Source organism: Puma concolor, chromosome B1, assembly GCF_028749965.1.
Source record: "Puma concolor isolate L17-30 chromosome B1, mPumCon1.1.hap2, whole genome shotgun sequence".
NCBI classification, from domain to species: Eukaryota; Metazoa; Chordata; class Mammalia; order Carnivora; family Felidae; genus Puma; species Puma concolor.
Genome location: NC_141670.1, coordinates 122,030,422 through 122,052,443, shown reverse-complemented (window position 1 = coordinate 122,052,443; position 22,022 = coordinate 122,030,422).

The following is a 22,022-nucleotide window of genomic DNA, read 5'->3' as shown; positions in this document are numbered from 1 at the left end:
AGAGAGCTGAGTAAATTTCTCACCCTAGATTCTTCCTGTTTCGTTTCTAAATTCCTTCAATATCAGGTTTTTCCTATTTCCTGGATTCGACCATAAGCCCAGTAAAAGGCCTAATAAAAGATTTAGGGAGCTAGGAGATGGAGCCAGAAGTGTTTGGGTAGCAGGGATTAGATTTCGAGTTCAAACCCGAAAGGAAGTTGGAGAACTTGACTGATGGCACCAGAGTATGCCTTGAGCGTGCTGCCTGCAAGGAATAGGAACTCACCCTAAAAGGCAGGGAAGCCTCGGTGTGGGCCTTCTAGCAAATGGAGACCATGCAGGGTGTGTCCCCCCTACTCAGGGACGCTGCCACTGGCTCCAAGATTCTGCTGCCCAATTCACACCCCCAGCATAGTGTGTGGTAATTAGGCAGACAGTATGTTCAATAAATATGTATTGTGTTCCTTTTATATACACCAGACACTATGGTAGGTTATTTGGGGGGAGGGGGTGGAGGGGAGGGGGGAGGGGCAGTTACTGGAAAATGGTCCTTGCCCTCAATAAAGCCTAGAGTCTAGTAGAACTGTCATAAAAATATGAGCTCTGAAAGGCCACTGTATCGCCTCAGGAAGTGGTTACTGAAAACAGTCTCCTGAGCCCTGGCAGAGCCAGTTGCTAAGGCAGATTTGGGAAGTTGGTTCCTGGCCAGATGGCACAGAGTGAGGCAGGGACGCCAAGACCTATGGGTGAAGAAGAGGGCCTGCCTGAGGAAAGACCAGGAAATCATGTCCAAGGATGCTCACTTCCAAGGCCACAATGTTTTCTCCCACATGTTGCAAATAAACAGGCAGTTCCCACTGCTATTTGGACATGTTTCAGGTTTAGGAAAAACACCTTGAACCAAGATCAGAAGGCTTAAAATGTCAGCATCAATAGAGAAGTTTTATGATACAGACAGGAAATAAAGGCACACCTTTGAGGCACACCCTTCAGTCCGCTACAAGTTTGGGACACCTCCTAGCTGAGGTATGTATGGGAAAAAAAAGTTATGAATCATAATCCCTTTACAACACATCTTACTATCATCGGACACCTTTAATGCACGTGTATGGTCCATACTGTTGCGACACAAACACATCTTCTTAGACAAAATTGGACCCTACTCGAAGGAAAACTAGACAGCAGAAATTAACTAGGGACTAGTTATGTCTGCATATCTGGCATACTGGTATAGCCAAATCATCTCTTTGTTTGTTTGCTTGTTTTTTAGCATTTATTTATGTTGAGGTGTGGGGCAGGGGGAGAGCAGAGAGAGAGAGTGAGAGAATCCCAAGCAGGCTCCACACTGTCATCACAGAGCCTGACGCTGGGCTCAATCACACGAACCCATGAGACCATGACTTGAGCCGAAATCAAGAATGGGACACTTAACTGACTGAGCCACCCAGGAGCCCTGCCAAAATCATCCTTTGTATTCAGATATGTTTTCAGATGTCCTACAATCTGCTGCCATTTTTTTATCCTGTTAGACTCTCCAAGCAGTCCTTGATTATGTTACCACTGTTATAAAATTACCTTACACTTGGAATTTACATTTTCAAGAAGTTACTGCAATTCATTTTCCCAAAGTTACTAAAACAATGTCCTTTGCTTATGAAGAGAACAGAGAAAAAAAGGTGGGGGGCAAGGGCAGAACCATCTTGGCAGAAAACAATTTGCAGTCTTCTAAAAACTTGTATTTCACCTTCCTTCCCAGTATACTCGCTGAGAACCATGTGCCCGGGTGAGATTCCATTTCCTGGCCTGCATTTGTGTGCGTCTAAATGGGTGCATGTGACTAGCTCTGGCCAAGGCATTGTGGACTGAAGTGTTTCATCAGTTTCAAGCCAAGGCAGTTAAGTGGCAGTTATACATTCTTCAGAGCCTATGAGTTCCCATCCTTTAGCTGAATGCAGAGACTTCTAGGGCACAGGGGAAGGCATAACTCAAAATGGAAAGTGCTAAATGCCCAAATTACCACATAGAGGAAATCTGCCCACCTACAGGGAAAATCTGTTTTAGACTTTGCATAAAGAAGAAATAAATTTTTAGTGTGTTGCTCCATTGAAATTTGAAGATATGTTTGTTAGGGCAACTAGTATTACCAAATTAATACACAAAGTTATTTATTATGTTAGCTCAAAAAGTAAAATCCAGAATTATCATGTGTCTGCTCTGTAACAGCACTAACAGAATACCAAGAGTAGCCTTATTTCTTTTAACACATGAACATCAAAATTTTATTTTTTGTGAGTGAATTATTCATTTACCAGTTGTGTTTTGAACACCTGTGCAAGGTACCGTGCAAGGTGATTCAAAAATCTGTGAAGAGAGGATCCTGGGTGTCTCAGCCGGTTAAGCGGCCAACTTTGGCTCAGGTCACAATCTTGTGGTTCCTAAGTTCAAGCCCTGCATGGGGCTCTATGCTGACAGCTCAGACCCTGGAGCCTGCTTCAGATTCTGTCTCCCTCTCTCTCTGCCCCTCCCTCACTCACACTCTGTCTCTCTCAAAAATAAAAATAAACTTAATTTTTTTTTTGAAAACATGTAAGAACTCCAAGATTTAGTCCCTTCATTCAAGGATCTCAGAGTCTTATAAGAATTGTACACAGATTGTAAACATTTAGGTCTAAGGTGCTACTTCCTCTCGCTGTTGGAGAACTCAAACAAATTTTACTAGTCACTTCATCTAAATTAATTATGAAGATAAGTATGTTTGGAAAAAATATTGAAGATTTGGAGTAATCTATGCATTCAAGTGCTCCATGTCACAGCTTACCTCCATTGGTCCAAATCATAGTAAATGAAAAATATTTTAGTTTACTATTAAGTGTTCTGCTAGATTTAGAAGCTTTTTTGTTTCGAAGATAAGTAATTAAGATGTTGTATTTTATATCGTTTTGAGAATAACCATTTATTTTTGAGAGAGAGAGAAAGAGCGGGGAAGGGGCAGAGAGCAAGAGGGAGACGCAGAATTGAAGCAGGTTCCAGGATCCAAGCTGTTAGCACAGAGCCCAACATGAGACTGGAACCCATGAACCACGAGATTACAACCCGAGCCAAAGCCGGCTTCTTAACCAACTGAGCCACCTAGGCACCTGGAGAATAACCTGCTTTTGAAAATGTAAACTTTCCTTTGGTTCTACTATCATTTTGACATTAAGAATTGCATAATAACTTCTGGTTTTGACTCTTCTGAGGCATGCGCTTTTTTTTTCTGAGTAATTGATGGTCCACAGCAGTTACGTCTGACCTATTCTCACCTGCATTGCCGGAGCATATCACTGGAGAACTTGCAGAGTAGACAACCAGTCTTGGTGGGGCCATGAATGTGTATGAGAATTTGATTTATGATTGTAAAGCTAATTCCTCTGACGTTCATTTCTAACACGTGAACTTCTACCCTCTTCACCACAGAGGCTCTACAAAATATATTATTCAATGTGGATTTTATTTGAGGTTTAAACTAGAAGGGCTTTTATTATTTATCTTTTGGATTGCTCTTGAAATTTTGTTGAGCCTTATATTTTTCAGAAGGCAATTTTACTCATTTTAGAAAAGTTATTTCTCTAAGAACATAAAAAAATTGTTATGCCAAATGTATTAGGAATAAATTTACCTTTTTTCTTTTAGGGACCAAAATTCAACTTATGGAATTATATGCTAAGTTTAATATACAGAGGATAAATTTTACCTAAAATTTGGCAAGACTTCAGGTGATCATATTCATGTGGATTTAATAAATATATATTCCTATTTGTTTGATTTATATTTGTATCTTAATCTCATATCCTAGTTCTAGGTACAAACTTTGTGAAATTTAAAAATGTATTGGCATCTTGAGGCACCTGGGTTGCTCAGTCGGTTAAGCCTCCAACTTGGGCTCAGGTTATGATCTCGCAGTTCGTGAATTTGAGCCCCGCATCAGGCTCTGTGCTGATAGCTCGGAGCCTGGAGCCTGCTTCAGATTCTGTGTTTCCCTCTCTATCTGCCCTCCTCCACTCACACTTTATCTCTGTCTTTGTCTCTCTCTCTCTCTCTCTCTCTCTGTCTGTCAAAAATAAATAAACATTAAAAATGTATTGGCATCTCTTATGTAAAGCTCTAGGCTTAATACCACAGTATCTGCTTTTAAGGATGTTTCAATATTACTAATATACATATGTGTGTGTGTGTGTGTGTGTGTGTGTGTGTGTGTGTGTGTATGTGTGTTTGTATATCTATCTATCTACATATATCCATATATCCTGGAAAGAAATCTTATTTGCCCTTTCTCCTAGATGGTTGGAATTCTAATTTCATTATTCATTTTAAAACTATGAACAAGTTAATGGTGCCAAATCATAAATGTTTACGTTGAAAATAGATATATGTGTGCTATTCTATTGAAAATCCAAGAAATATTCATGCCATAAAACTTTATATAATATGGCTTTTCTACACTCAGAATTTCAGTTTTTGACCTGAAACGAGCTGAAGTTTATATCTGAAGTGCTTTGAGAACAATGCCAACAACAACAGCAAAAGATTTAGTAATCAAATTAAAGCTACTACCAATTACAGGAGACTTGATAAATCAATTTAGAACAAAGTTCATCAAGCCCTTTAAAAGCACATTTGCATATAAAAAATATAGTAATTAGAAATGAGATTCACTCATCAAAACTAGCAGAAATTTAACTTTACTGGAAGTAAGTTTTGCCCATTATTGATGAAAAATTCATGAAGTTGCAGGTAAGTATTCTATTAGGAAAAAGAATGTTGCACTTAGACTAGTCATCTTTCTATTGTTTGTAGTCAGTGAGGTTTTATTCTGTTAATATTTATGAGTATTGGAAAGCATATATTCAATAGGCCTTTTTTGAATAGTTACGCATATCAAGCATTGGGGCTATAATATGAAAAAAAAAAAAGTTTCTCCCTTCATAAACCTTACATTCTAATGAAGAGAGACAGATGATAAAAGGAAACAATGAAAAACAATTATGCACACATAACATGTTGCATAGGTCCACATAGGTGGACTAAGAGATAAAACATAAAAATAATATACAGTGGTAAGGGCACTGGAAGAAGTGATAGATGAAGGGATACTACTCACTGTTGTAGGCAGATCATTTGGGGAGACCTCCCTGAGAAGGTGATATTTCAACAGAGATTCAAATGAACTGGAGGCAATTTGTATGCAGCCCTCTGGAGAAAGACTGACTGTTCCAGGTAAAGGAATAGCATGTGCAAAGGCCCTGAAGTAAGAGTCTGACATTTTTAAAGAAATGTCAAAGGAGGCCAGTGTAGCTAGAGCACAGTAAATTGGTGAAAGTAATACAAGATGAGGTCAGAAAGATGATGTCAGGTCAGATCATGTAGGACCATGTAGACCATAGAAAAGATTCTGAATATGACGCTGGTGAAAGGAAAAAGTATTTGTTGCCAAAGCGATACATGATATGATTTAAACTTGAGTTGTCAGTGTTTCATAAGAACTGACTCTGGATGTAGTAGTAGGAAGGGAGTAACAGTGCAAATGTGAATACCACATAAGGACTGTTGTCCTAATCTGGGCTAGAAAGAAAGTGGTTTGATTACAGTTAGAAGTGGTGAGGAGTATCTAATTCCATATATATTTCAAAAGTAGATTTTCAACAAGTTAACACATATTTGCTGTTGGATTCAATAGAGGATGCGGGGAAATAAAAAAGAGCCAAGCATTCTAAGGGTTTAGGTCTGAGCAAATGGGAGACGGGAGTTACCTTTTACCGAGAAAGGGAACATTGGAAATGGAGAGCTTGCTTTTTTTTTTTTATTTTTTAATTTTTTTTCAACGTTTATTTATTTTTGGGACAGAGAGAGACAGAGCATGAACGGGGGAGGGGCAGAGAGAGAGAGGGAGACACAGAATCGGAAACAGGCTCCAGGCTCTGAGCCATCAGCCCAGAGCCTGACGCGGGGCTCGAACTCACGGACCGCGAGATCGTGACCTGGCTGAAGTCGGACGCTTAACCGACTGCGCCACCCAGGCGCCCCTGGAGAGCTTGCTTTGTGGAGAGGTAAAACTAGCTTTAGATATGTTAACTTTGAGATGCATATTATACGTGGAGGTGGAAAAGACATGTGGAGACTTGGACATATACTTCAGTCAGATACCAAGAGGAGAGAGCCAGGCTGATGATGCATAAAAATGGAAGTCATGGCATCTTACCATTACTTTATTTCAGTTAGGGGATAGGAAGAAAAGGAGGGACCAGCCAAGCCAGCCGATGGAAAGGAGCCACTTCTGAGGGAGAAAGGTGGTGTTTGTGAGGTCAAAAAAATGGAATGAATTGTGTCCATAAAGCCGATGGGTTTAGTAAAATGACAACTGAGGACTGGTTATTGGTTTTGAGAAAAGGGGAGCTCGCTGCTTTTTGTAGCGAGGCAGTCTTTATAACCATCTAAAATAGGACCTCATCATTCTCTGTCTCTCCACGCTGATGTAGCTCCTTTTTCCTGTTTATAATTACTTGACCTTACATGTGTGGGTGTGCTATGTGTGTGATTTGTCTTTCTGCAACTAGACAATATGATCCTTGAGCGCAGGGACTTTGTCTTACTGCCATTTGAATCTCTCGTGCCTGTCATGTCTAGCACATATGAGATGCTTAATGAATGTTTGTTGGAAAAATGAATATTTTTCAGAAATGAGTGAATATTTCAATATTCAAAATATTCCAATTCAATATTCAATATTCAAATATTCAAAAATGAATATTTACAATGCTACCCCAGCTTAGTTTTTCCGATTTTCTCAATAGTTGAAATAAGTATTTCCGTGGGGAGGGGCAGGAATTAGGTGAAGGTGGTCAAAAGGTATAGACTTTCAACTGTAAGGTAAATAAGTTCTGGGGTTGTAATGTACACCACATAAGTATAGTTAACAATACTGTACCGAATATTTGAACGTTACTAAGAAAGTATATCTCAAAAGTTCTAATCGCAAAGAAAAAACTAGAACTTTGTGAGATGATGGACACTAATCTTATTGTGGTAATCATTTTGCAACAGATACATATATCAAATTGTGTTGTTCACCTTAAATTTACACAATGTTCTATGTCAATTATATCTCCATAAAACGGGTGAGAAAAAGAGATAAGCATTTTTTCAAAGCATTTGTAGGAAAAACTGAAAATTCACGTTTAGATAATTTTTTAAGCTACAAAATCAACTTTCGTAGAGTAAAAAGGGAGGACTCAGGCCTTGAGGATGAGAAATGAAATGGGAATTCAGGAGTTTAGTGTTAGCATGAGGTGTGCCTCTCACACGTCCCCACTGTAAGAATAATTATGTGTGTAAGTCCAAGGGAGGGCACAGTATTACTCATAGCTCCTCTTTCTCCAAATACACAAGGAGTTCTATTGTTTGCAACATCTAAGCTATTCCCTGGTGATAAGTCAGGCCAGACATTAGCAATTCTCAAGGAGGAAATGAGCAGGGTGTCAGTTATGGTTGTTTAGAAACTGTGAGTCCCTCAAAAGAGTTTTTTTTTTTCTCTCTCTCTTTCAGGCTGTCTCTGATGCCCAGCCCTAAGAAATCTAGACAGTTGGGGAAATCATGCTAGATATGCTTTAGGGTACCTGGCCCCTAGAGGAGCTGACTGATCATCAGGTCACAGGTTCACCTGCTGCCATCGCAGAAGATTGGACCAGGGTGGTTGAACATCTAACTAGAGGATACCTAAGGACCAGTGATCTTCAACTTCCAAACCCAATCTGGAAAAGGGAGCTAGGCTCATCAGATACCCTCTGGGAAGAGCCTGACTTAGAAATTCAGAGGGGTTGCCTGGGTGGCTCAGTCGGTTAAGCATCCAACTCTTGATTGTAGCACAGGTCATGATATCGCGGTTGGTGACATGGAACCCCACGTCCGGCTCTGTGTACTGACAGCTCAGAGCCTGCTTGGGATACTCTCTCTCTTTCTCTCTCTGCCCCTCCCCTGCTCATGCTGTGCGCTCTCTCTCTCTCAAAATAAACTTTGTTTCAAAATATATTAATAAACTTAATTTTTTAAAATATTCAGAGGAACATCGGTGGTGGTTATTTGAATGAAAGACCTTACAGAACGAGACTGAGATGCCCACTAGGAAATGACTCATGTGCAAGGTGAATAAACAGATGAAGCCATTCAGGCCAGAGGGGCCATGGGTCAGATTCCACAAGGGTGAAGGGAGGAGAGAGCGGTGCAGAGGGGAGGGAGAGGACGAGAGAGAGAATATCTTCATCTGTTTTCTCTTTTGTCTTTCCTAAGGCCTGGTTCTTTAATTTTTTTTTTTCTGGGCTTATGGGACCTCTCAATGTCCTTATAATAAACCCTATTTTCTAGAGCTGGTTTGAGAGTTATGTTCCTTACAACCCAAAGACCCATTACTAAATCATACAGAAGATATAAAGAGTAGCTAAGATTCTTAGTCCATGCCCTCTGTAAAGTTTCAAAAGTTGACACCTTCTGATTCTGGTGCTTATACAAATCCTTTTCTTCATTCAAAAATTGACTATAACATGTTCCCACTCTTGCCCATCCCAGTCATCTCTATAGCACTCCAATGCCCAAAATAAAAAGACCAAAGCAGTAAGTGTAAAGAGAGAGAGAGAGAGAGAGAGAGAGAGAGTCTGATTAGGGAGACTTGGTAAGTTTTGGAGCTATTTAATATTGAAGATTCTCTATGCCTGTTTTCATGTCACCATTGGGCAGGTTACAGGGTATGCTGCGGTAAAAGTTGAAACATCTCAGCAGCTTAACAAAGTTTGAGATCCTTCCTAGGCAGGTCTGAGCCACCCCTCAGGACAGCCATTCTCCCTGTGCTGACTCAGCAGTCCGGCCTGCTCCTGTCAGAGGATCAGAGGACACCCTCTCAGCTTGTGCTTTCACAGTCACCCAGCAGGGAAGGAGAGCCCTGGGACCTGGGCTCCAGCAATCACCTGATTTTGACTGAAGTGACACTCACAAATGACTATCCTTACGTTTCGTTGGCCTGAACTCCTCATTTGGTCACATCTAATTTCAAGAGGGAGAGAGGTGTGTGATCCTCCCACTATCCAAAATTAGAGGGAGATCAAATATTTATACAGAGTAATAATAGCAATCAGCATTTCTAAATAACCCATCTAACCCTGTGGGCCCTCCAGGCTACTGTTTAACACCCAGTGACTCAGGCACATACCCTTTTCCTGTTTAAGGCACCAAGGTACTCCTGAATAACTATGGATCCTGATCTGCTTCTTGTATGGAACCTCCCCTTCTGTCCCTGTTGCATGGCCTGCTACTGGACTGAATGGGATTCACTCCACTTGGACCGGTTTTGGTATCACTACATCTTCCCTGGGCCTGGTGTCCCACAGCAGGTTCCTGGTATCACTACCACTTGTCAACTCACCAGCTCTCCCTTAGGCCAAGGCTTGATTTCTCCCTCTGCAGATAGGAAGCGCTGGGCCAGAATGGACAGTTACTAATATTATACAGACTGGAAAAAAAAATGCCTTCTTAACGTGTGTTAAGCACAGCTAGAAGTGCTAAGTTTTTTTCTAATTTTTAAAGATGTGAGCAGATTACCTGGAAACATGAATATAGCTACATACAGATATATAACACATATCAAGTTATTTTATGAGTCACTGCCTTTCATAAAAAGTTAATATAGCCAGTTTAATAATATACAAATTTATTATACAGCATAAGTGCTAAGAATTTTCTATGAATGCTATGTTTTGGTACTGCTCTGATATAGCAAAACATATATATATATATATATATATATATATTTTCTGTTCTTAACTTTGTTAGTCCTATAGTGTGATGGGTAGTCTTTTGTGTCAACCTGATTAGGCTATAATACCCAGTTACTTAACCAAACACTAGTCTAGGTGTTGTTGTGAAGGTATTTTATAGACATGGTTAACATCTACAGTCAATTGACTTTAAGTAAGGAGATTACCCTCAATAATGTTGGTGGGCCACATTCTATCATTTGGAGATGGGAATTCCTAGGTACTTACAGCTCTCTTCACATTCAGGGAAGGGCTAGGGAAGTCTGAGGAAAGCCCTGGGACAGAGATGCTGGTGAAAGCACGCAGGGAGCTGTTGTACATGGAAATGGCAAGATTTGGAGAGGATCTGGGGGGAAACAGAGAATCTGCTGGTCAGGGTTATAAACCCCGTGGATAGAAGGATGGTACTAGGAAAACAACCAAATCACTTCTTTGAAGGCATGTAGTTTAAAAAAAAAATCCTGGGGCACCTGGGTGGCTCAGTCGTTTGAGCGTCCAACTTCAGCTCAGGTCGTGATCTTGCAGTCCGTCAGTTCGAGCCCTGTGTGGGGCTCTGTGCTGACAGCTCAGAGCCTGGAGCCTGCTTGGGATTCTGTGTCTCCCTTTGTCTCTGCTCCTCCCCCACTTATGCTCTGTCTCTGTCTCTCTCTGTGTGTCAAAAATAAATAAACATTAAAAGAAAAATCCTACCTGTTCTTATACCACTTCAAATTAGTCTCCTTTTCGCACCTCCACAATGGGCCTACCATCTTGGGAATAAGTTTGATATGATTTCATGAGCAGATGGTCTCACTCTTGCCCCATTTCCAATCCCCCAATAATGTCCCTTCTGTTGTATGAAATCTTAAGTCTCAGAACATAGCATTTAGTCCCTTTATGGATAGACGAATGTGAAAATATTCCTAAGACAGGAAACATGTTGACTCAGCTTAGAACTGAGATCTGTCCTGGGTATTTGTGGTTAGGTCCTGTGTTCAGCCTAATGTATGCTGGCTGTTTCATCTGTTCAGAAGCTGCACTTCAAACCTGATTCATTCCTATATTCTACATGAACTATGAGGCCATAATTCTATGGATAAAGATTGGACATGTGATGCCGTCTTCCCCCATCACATTCATTTATTTGGAGAATTTGGGGTTCAGTCTTTTTCTGGAAGGTAGGTCATATTTATACAAAGGCATTTTCAGCAGCTGTTTTATTCTATCCTGTAGATCAAGAAAGCAGAGAATGGGTTTCTGTAGAAAGAGAGAAAGACATACAAATTAGGCATGCAGAGAAGAGCAGAGCTGAAAGACAGTAGAGAGACTGCTAGTATTCCATTCCCTGATGCTTCCATGTTCCTGAGGCCCCGCTGCATGATGGTTCTCGGGGCCCATGAGACTCCAGTGTATTCTTATAGTTCTTTCCCATTTTGTGCTGACGGGGTTGGGTTGAAGTTTAGTTATATGCAACCAAAGAATAACAAATAACAAGAGGAAACTAAAAGTAACAAATTTTCTGAGATATGGACTCTGCCTAGGAGAAATCCTGAGGGGATTCCCTACCTCCAGGCATCTGGCCCAGTAGGAGGTGGCCCAGAGGCTAAGGTGGCAAAATGTATAACCCTACCAATACAAGAAGGCTTTCCAGAAGTTACCAAGTAGGAACCGGTTTTTAAACTTTATTTATTTATTTTGAGACAAAGGGATGGGGGGGGGGGGCGGTGGGCAGAGAGAGAGGGAGAGAAAGGCTTTCTCTCTGCATTGTCATCTCTGAGCCCCCGACCTGGGGCTTGATCCCACAAACCGTGAGATCTTGACCTGAGCTGAAATCAAGAATTAGACTCTTAACTGACTGAGACACCCAGGCTCGCTGGAACGCCTTTTAGAGAGCCATTTTCCAGAATCTCAAAGTTCATATTTCTTTTTTCTTAAAACCGATGTGCCAGGCAATCTCCTATGATCTGCCCCTTCTCCTTTCCCATGCATCTCTTCACAGACTCTTTTGCCCCCCTCATTCATCTGAAATCAGTATGGTGATTATCCCAAGGTGTGAAACCTTTCGGATGCCAAACAAAGAAACAGTTTGAGAAGTGAAGCTGAGGGAGCATCACAGATAGTAAAGCTAGAAAGGCATCAGTGAAAATATTGGAGAAAAGTATTCCTTTTTATCTAGGTAAAACACTTATGGGTAGGCTCCTGTCACCTTATCCTTCGAAAACCATGTATTATTATATAACTTAGAATTCAGAAGTGAGATGTAGTGGGCATGCTTATTTACATGGTTATCATGATTGAAAAACAAAATCAGGTTTTGGGAGTTTTTTTCCTCACAGAAAGCCTAATTAAAATTATTGGTTTCACAATTGAAACTGGTTTTGCCAATTAAATCTTTGGCCAATATTTCTCCACTAAATTAAATAAGTTAAATTTGCCACCCTAATGTTTTAATAGAAAACATTTAACACACAGTATACAATTTGCTAGAACTTACAATCGTGGGTAGCTATTAAAACTTCAATATACAATTTTAGCTTGCAACTGAAAAATATAGTGTTTAAAAATTATTTTAGGAGATGCTCGAGCAGATATATCAAATACCTCTAGATTACCAAAAAGGATTCATCCAGACTAAATCACTATGACTAAGTCAAGCTGACCAAACATATTTCTTTTCTTTTCATACTCTTGAACACCTCATGACCTTAAGACCACAACACTCTGATTAGCTGAATGACCCAGGTGTAAAAGAATTCACTAAATTCAAAATTTAATAGTGCAGTTAATAAAATATCTATCAGTTATTTTTTCATACTATTTCAGTGGGTATTTTTTGTCTTAGCCTGAGAGATTCTTTTCAAATGATTTACTGCAAAAGTGCCCTCAAGAGAAAGAAGATTAAGGGAAGCAGGACAGGACAGGAAATAAAAACTAAGCAAGAGAGAAGTCTTAACTGGTCATTAGCTTCAGTCTATCCCACTGAAAAGCTCTGAGCAGGAACTGAACCACAGAATGAGACCCCGCCCCCTTTATGCAGGGAGATGGCCTTTTGTACCTGCATTAGCCAAAATCTCTGGCGAAGGTGAAAGTTCCTGTTTGACCAATACTCTGGGGGCCAATTCTCTGGAGAAGAGGGCCATTGTCAGCCAATACTCATAGCTGATGAGGAACAGGTGCTCTGGATGGTAAAGGTGATTTAGCAGGGACACCAACAACATCTCCAGTTTTCTGCTTAGGAATAAGAAAACCAAGTCTCAGAATGTTTAAGGATCATGCTCCAGTGTTCCACAGGTAGCAAATGATGGAGTTATGGCATAGATTCAGGTCTTTTGACACTAAAGCCATACAGTGAAGTTTAGATCTTTCCCATGTCAAACTGCTTCATGTCCAGTGCCCATAGTCTATGGAGCTAAACAATTTGAAATGCAACCAGACTGGCTATGTTATTTTACTAGCCACATTCTTGGAACTATATCCTTTGAATATAAGAGCTTAGGCAGGTTACTTAACATTTATGAGTCTCAACTTCTTAATCTGAAAATGTGAACAATAATAACTAATATGGTATTGTGATGATTAAAAAAAAAAAAAAACATGTAAAGCACCTAGCGTTGTTTCTTACATAGTGCACGTGCTCCAAAATATCCATTCCCTTTCCTTTCTTCTTTTATCTATGAATAGACACATTAAAGCAATGTAGAGAATATACTGGATAACACATAAATAATATAGGGACAGTACATTAATATATACACATGTTACTCACAGGGAACATTGTCAAACTGATTAGATTTTCTAGAAAGTCCTTGTCTAAGTTGCCACCACACAAGCTTTAAAATTGACTACTACAATTTGATGATCACTTTATTCCTCTGTTTGAACGTGTACAATTTTTTAAAAATCCATCCAAGCATAACATATATATAGAAAATGAAAAAGTCAAAACTCTACAGTGTAATGAATTATTGCAAAGTAAACACACTTGTGTAACCACAACAGACACAAGAAATCTGACATTACCAAGCAGCCTAAAATCGCCCACCCTCCATCTGGGACCCCCTCCCAGTTATCAACCCTTCCTTCTCCCTAAAGTTAAGCACTTTCAAAGCTCATAATACCATGGGTAAGTTTTTGCCACTTTGAAGTTGATGCCAATGGAATAAAACAATTTTAACATGATATATCTGCCTTCCTTTACTTACCTTTTTGTGTATGTTACTTTTTTTTTCATTTTTATTGCTGCATAGTATTACTGTGCGTGTATAGTCATACATATACACACATATGCATATATGGGTATGCCTATGTGTGTATATGAGTATATATACATGTATGTATGAGTACATATGCATGTGTATCAGTACGCATATATATATATATATATATATATATATATATATATGTATATACTTATTTAAGTATTTCATTATTGATGAAAATTCAGTTGTTTCCAGTTTGGGACTATTATCAATAATGCTGTGGTGAATATTACTGGACATTTCTATCACATGTGTGCATTTTTTGGGGGGGGGACACAAGGTAAGAGTTAAATTGCAGGATGATGAAGGATGTTTATGGTCAACTTGAGTAAACCCTGGCAAACAGCTTTCCAAAGTGGCTGTAGCAACGAATATTCTCCTCTCCAGCGATTTATAGTACTTCTTGTTGTTCCATATTTTCAACAATACTTGGTTTTCTGTTTTGTTTCTCTTTTTACCCTTCTGATGGTATACCACCACATACCTACCAAATTACATTTTAACCTTCCATTTCCCTGATGCCTTAAGATACTGGGTACCTCTTCATATGTTTTTAGCTATTTTGATATGCTTTTATGTGAATCGCTTTTCAAGTCTATTGCTAGATTTCTATTGGATTGTCTCTTTTTTACTGATTTTTAGAACTTCTCTCTGTATTTTGGATACCACCTCTTTGTTGATTGCATCTTCTCCCCCTCTGTAACTTGCCTTTTTGTTTGTTTAATGGTGTCTTTCAATATTCTTTTTTTATTCTTTTTTTTATGTTTATTTATTTTTGAGAGAGAGAGCGTGAGCATGAGTGGGGGAGGGGAAGAGAGAGGGAGACACAGAATCCGAAGCCGGCTCCAGGCTCCGAGCTGTCAGCACGGAGCCCGACGCAGGGCTTGAGCTCATGGGCCGAGCCCTGAGATCATGACCTGAGCACAAGTCAGACACTTAACTGACTGAGTCACCCAGGCACCCCTAATAGTCTTAAAGTATTCCAATTTGTCAATCTCTTGCCAGCATATTTTATGTTTTCAGAAATCTTTGTTAACCCCACATTTAAAATACTGTTATCTTTTTTTTACATACTTCGTTGTTTTTTGTTTTTGTTTTTGTTTTTACATTTCACGTTTTGTTCTATTAGCCATCTGGAATTTATTTTTATTTATTGTGTGATGTAGTGGTGAAGCTTTATTTTTTCATATGGATATCAAATTAACATAACACTGTTTATTGAAAAGACTGTGCATTTGCCACTGTTCTGCAGTACCTCCTTAGGCGTAAATCAAGTGTCCAAATATTCAGGTCTATTCCTGAACTCTATTCTGATCTTTTAGTCTATCTGTCCTTACATCAGTACTGCACTTTCTTTCCTATTGTAGCTCTGTAATTATTTTGATATTAAATAGAGCAGATTGCTCCATTTTGTCCTTCTTCAAGGTTGCCTTGGTTATTTGCATTTTAACATATATTTCTACCAAAAAATCCTGGGATTTCAATTAGGATGGCATTCTATTTTTAGATTAATTTTGGCAATATGAAGCCTTCCAATCCATGAGCATGGTATATTTCTCCACATATTTAGGTCTTTAATTTTGGTCAATATTGCTTGATATTTGGGGAGAAGAGGTATTGAATGTATTTCTTTCGATTTTTAAAAACTGCATGTTTGAAATTGTTTGGTAACCCTGTATACTTTTGAAGAAGAATAAAGTGGGGACTTAGAATTTGACTGATTTTCTGGCCAAAATCTTCAGGCTGATGCTCATTTGCATGCAAGCATAAGGTAATAAGGTTACTATGAATGTGCTAATTTCCTGGGATATGTTATTTTAATTTTCCATAGTAGTAACTTTGATGAATTTCAATTCAGTGTTAATTCATATTATAAAAGGTTTCCTGAGAAACGGCCATATTAAAAACATTTCACCTAGTCAGTCTATCATATTCTATGTATTTTAAGGAAGAACTTATTCATGCAGTAAAGTGTGTCTAGAATTTAATTTAAGGAAAATACGCATTTTGGTAATGAAATGATATACCACCTATGTTATTCTGGGTCACCTTAGGGAACATATAGCAAATATAATTTGAGTAGTTTTAAGAAAGTTTAATAAGGAAACTTTTTACAATAGTACAGGCGAGATGTATGTTCTATCATGAAGCTACTAACAGCAAAGCTTTCTTACCACTCTTTCACCTAAATTGACAAGAAGAGGGAGTAATCAAACCCTGAGAGAGTGGGCTCCTTGAAGGTCCTGTGACCTTCAGAGTAAGAACACAGACACACATAAACTTCGTATCAACAGGTCCTTCTTGCTCATTCTTCTTCCAATGAGCCCCCTGGCCTGACCCAAATAAAAGTCAAAAACCAAGAGAATATTTGATGCAGTTTATACAGTTTAGCCTCCAGCAGATAACAACTCAGAGCAGAGAACAATACAGAAGGGCTCCAGGGGGCTGAACAGAAGACCTCCCACGTATTACTTTTATAAATCAAGAAAAACTTTAAAATTCTATTGGTCTTAACTTCCAGAAAGCCAAACTATCCAACAGTCATTTTCATTAACAACAGTACCTCTAGACCTTGTCCATGTATCTTCACTTTCTGCTGTGTAGTGCAAGCTGTTGGTGTTACACTGAAGTTCTCTCCACCCATATGTACCCATCACCCTGTTATTGGATTGTTGGCTAATAATAAGTCACCATTGCCCCTACACCAGAGAATTGGTCTCAGCTGATAAGGAGCTTCTTTCTTAGGGGGCTGACTTCCCCTCTCCCTTCTCTCAAGAAGTCAACCAATGCCAGACTGACACAGCAACACAGCAGTACAATGGCTGGCCCATTTGCCATAACGTGGTATTAACTCTATTATGCAACTTGTGCTTCAACATTTTTCCCAAGGGATCAGACTGCAGCTAGTGTCTAACTGGGACTGCATTTTTGATTAGCTTGTTCCACTACCCTCTCCGGTTTCTCCCGCCCTTTGCTCCCCTGAGAGCACTTCCCCAGGAAATCCCTGGAACAAGAATCCCTGTCTTGGGCTCTACCTCTAAGTTACCTGATCTAAGTTGTTCTGTAATATGATACATATGTGTGCATTTTTCTAATGAGAGCATCCTTTTTGGTCACTTTTATCTTTTATTAAAAATAGCTAGCATTTGGGGCGCCTGGGTGGCGCAGTCGGTTAGGCGTCCGACTTCAGCCAGGTCACGATCTCGCGGTCCGTGATTTCGAGCCCCGCGTCGGGCTCTGGGCTGATGGCTCAGAGCCTGGAGCCTGTTTCCGATTCTGTGTCTCCCTCTCTCTCTGCCCCTCCCCCGCTCGTGCTCTGTCTCTCTCTGTCCCAAAAATAAATAAACGTTGAAAAAAATTTTTTTTTTTTAAAAAATAGCTAGCATTTATTAAGCCCTAAAAAATAGACTAGCATTTTACAATTTTACCATCTCAGCAAACCAAAGAACACCCATAATTTTCACCCTATAAATGAGGATGTATTTAAAGGTTAAGGAATACCCTGAGGAAGTATAGATAGGAAATAGCAAAGCTGATATTCAAAACTGATCTGTTCAACTCCAAAAATAAAGCTCCTAACCACTAAAATATATTATCAACTTTTTGAACTAAAAAAATCTAATATTTATTGAGAACTCACTAATCACTTTACTTGCTATATTATTCAGTTCTCATAATATTCTTTAAGGTGGCTACTAAAATTATCCCTATTTTACAGAAGAGAAAAGCTGAGAAATAGATGATATATAAAAGATATATAGTCTAGAAATAAAGTTCTCTATCTCCAGGTGAGGGCCTCTTTCCTCAGCACCTCATCTAGACCTATGTGGATGGCCTTTATCACCATATCACATACAAGATAATCTTTTTCTTTTTTCCCACAGTGATTGCAACTGCATGCCTGCCCCACTGAATATGCAGAGAGCTAATAATTACATCTGTATTTCTAGCACCTCTTACAAGTCTGAGCACACAGTAGGTATTCATTAATTTTGCATAAATGAATGGCTGAAGAATGAATAGATTGAGAGAATTCACTTTCGTCTTAGTTGGGGCTGCCAAAACAGAATACCATAGACCGGGTGGCTTAAGCAACAAACATTTATTTCTCACACTTCTGAAGTCTGGGGAGTCCAAGTTCAAGGTGCCCGCAGATCCAGCGTCTGGTGTGGATTTGCTTCCTGCTTTGCAAATGGCTACCTTCTCATTGTATCCTCCCATGATGGAGAGCAGAGAGAGGCAGCAAGCTCTAGTGTGTCTGCTGAGAGAAGGACTAATCCCATTCATGGTAGCTCCACCCTCATAGCCTAGTCACCTTCCAAAAACCCCCACTTCCTGGTACCATTACAGTGGTGGTTGGGATTTCAACAATTGGACTTTGGAGAAAACAAACACTCAGTCCTTAACAACTCTTTTTCAGTTATATGAAAATCTATTGTTGAGTTCTTGTTGCTCATTGAATTTGGTAAGAGAAAGCTCTTTCATGTTTTTTGTTGTTTTTTTTTTTTTTTTTCCCTTGAGAGTCACTTTCCTCTAACCTATGACTCCACGTATTCCCACTTGATACTATGGGTATACTCCAAAAAACAATCATTAACTATTGGGACTGGATTAGTATCATAAAAATCCTCTGTCGTGTAAGCTCTCATTTTGCAAATGAGGCAAGTGAGAAGATGTGGAGAAGCTCAATTCACCCAGACCTTGTCCAGTGCTGTTTCTGTTGGTTGGAGTTGCCCCCTTAACACACACAGTGAGGTGTATATATGCATATATGTTTCTATTTATGCATTCATCATCTGTGATGGCCATTTTTAGCCTCTATCATTTAAGAATGAGAAGAGCTAGCAGTTATTGAGTTTTAAAACATGTGCAGCATGATGGTGGGAGCTCTACCTACCTCACATCATTCAGTCCTCCAAACAGTCCTATGAAAGAAGTATTGTTATATTCTTCTGTTAGAGATAAAGAAGTTGAGGTGCAAAGAAGATAAGCAGCTTACCCAAGTAGTGGTTTTAAGTCACAAACTCTGGACTCCAGAGCTTTCCACTAAACGCTAATACTAAGGAGGTGTTCTGACTTTTATCTTCCATGAAATTTCTGAGAGAAGACAAACATTTCTCTTGCTTGGGAAACAAGAGTCATTGAAACCAAGAATTTTCAGCTTCAGTTTCCGCACTCTCTCACTGAAAACCACCAACGGCATAATCTAGTTTGAGACAGTTTTTGTACCAGCAAGGCATTAAAAAGAAATCCATATTTTGTATAAAAATGAAGATCACTACAATTTTGCTACCTAGCAAGAAAATCATATTTTAGTATAGTTCTTACTATTTGATATTTTAAAAAAATCTCTTGTTCTGTAACTCTGTCAGAGTTATTTTTCTAATACAAGCACTTTTAAAATTTAAAATAAAGTACAATTATTTTTATTGAGTAGTTAACAAGAAATAGCATATAAGAAGGCGAAGGAATCATTTCAATAAGAATGATCATCCATGCAAATGCTTAATGTTGTTGAAATAAGTGTGAAGGGTAAAAAAATGTTTAGTAAACAAGTCTTCTCAAGTATTACATGCTTTATTTATAGACTGTTACCCTGCAAGTATTCGTATTTCCTTTTTTTTTTAAGAGAGAGGCAAAAACATGTCTATTTGCCAAAAGGTATCAAGCCATTCTCAGTAAATATCTAGATATAAAAATGAAATTGGTATGTGATTTTGTCTTTAATCCACATTTCTCTCTAAGAAAATACCCCTACCATTTTTCTTCAACTAAGGTCAAAGCAGAATGTATACAACCAAATATATTATTTGATTCATTCATGGCCTTGCATATTTTGATAGCTCTTCCCATTTTATCACAGGAGAGCATTACATTGTATGCATGAACCACATTTGGGTATCCTTTCCTTTGGTGAAGGTTGTCTTTGTTCATTCAACTTTGAATTTGAATTTGAATATGAATTTGGTTGCTCTGAAGCCACACTTCTGAAAACAAGCACAGTATTTCAATTTTACTTACAAACTTCACTGAAGGTAATAGAACTAGGTAGGCCTGTTTTCAATACTTGTTAATGCGATAGAGATATCCACTGTGGTGCCCACTAGCCTTTGGATATCTGAGTAAACGTGGCCTGGCTTCTACTTGTAGGTCTAGCAGCAGTTCAAAGTTATCTTTGAATTAGGGGTGCTGCCTTGCTGCGGGTTTTCATAGTTCTCTATGCCTCCATGCACTTGTCCACGTGTGCTATTCTAGTTCTCTGCCATGTCAAACCCTGATGTGAATATCTCCTCCTTTACTACTTTCTCAAAATTTCAGTCTCAGTCAGCATTTTGTGACTTAGTGAACTCACTGAGTAGTTGAGGCAATCTGAAGGAGGGCCAGTTCACACAATTCACAACATTCTACCATCTTGCTTCCTCATTTGTTTCTTCCTTTCCATTCTATTAGCTTCCAAAACCTGGACATCCCTTGTTTGTTCCTCCTTCTGTATCACAGCCCCCTGCTCCAACTGAATCTGTCACGTGGAACAGCCCTCTGGGTCTCTCTGCCATCCCAGTCACCACCTAGAATTCCAATGAACAACTATTCTAAAATTTTTAATATAAAGTATAAATCCCCTAAGTCCTTTTGAGTAAATGCCATCTTCTTGTTTAAATCAATTCCAAAATAACATACGACCGACCTGAATAAAGAGAAATACGTCAAATGTAACCAAATTTATTTAACAATGTAAAAGTCGCAAGCAGAGATGGTATTATCTAACTTTAAAAAAGAGCTGAGCCTTAACCATGCCTTGAAAAACACCTAACAACTATGATTAATTTTACACAAAGAGAGACCAAAATCTTTGAATAAAGAGAGAAAAGAACTGAGGTATGGAAGATGCTGGCCAGTGAAGTAGGTGAGGGTAACTGACTACTTTTCTGAGCAGGTGGGATGAAATATACTTGGCAAGATCAAGTTTCTCTTTTTAGCGATTAAGAAATAAATTCAGAGAGACAGAAAAGCATTCGGAGAAGAAAATAAGCACCCATGCAGCCAACACTAAGCATAAGAAATAAATCATTATGAGTACAATTGAAGCCTCCTGAGGACTGTCTCTTACTGCATTCCCTTGAATTTTGTATCATGCTTCCGAATGTTTTATATTTCTACTACATATGTATGAATTCCATAAATATATGTAGTGTTACTTTACATATTTTAAAATTTTTAGAAATGCTATTAAACTCTATATATTCTTTAGCAGCTTGGTTTTTCAATATTGTTTTTAAGTTCTAACCATGCTCATATATTCAGGTTGAGTTCTTTCATTTTAACTACCATATAGTTTTGTTGTTGTTGTTGTATGAATAAATAGATGTCTATGTAAAGTTCCACTAGAAGATATTTAATTTTCCTTTTTCTTTTTTAATGTTCATTTATTTTTGAGAGAGAGACAGAGGAAGAGAGAGAGAGAGAGAGAGGGAGAGGCAGAGTGCAAGTGGGGAAGGGGTAGAGAGAGAAAGGGAAACGCAGAATCTGAAGCAGGCTCCAGGCTCTGAGCTGTCAGCACAGAGCCAGGCACGGGGTTCAAACTCATGAACGGTGAGATCATGACCTGAGCCGAAATCAGACGCTTAACTGGCTGAGCTACTCAGGTGGCCTTTTTTTTTTTTTCTTTTTTGTCTTTCTTTCTCCCTTCCTTTTCTTCCTTTTTCATTTTTAATTTACTACTACTAACTACTACTATTAAACCAATGCTGAGCAGAGGATTTTGGTTAGCTTCCCTTTGTTTGTGTACATATGTGAAAAGTTTACATCTAGTAGTAGAATCACTGGATTAGAAGATATGCACATCTTCAATTTTGTTTGATATTCCAGATTGCTTGCTAATGTGGCTGAACCAATTTACACTCTGCCGGGATTGCATGATCTTCATTAACACTTTTAATTCCATCAAATCAGGTGCATGGGAAAGAGT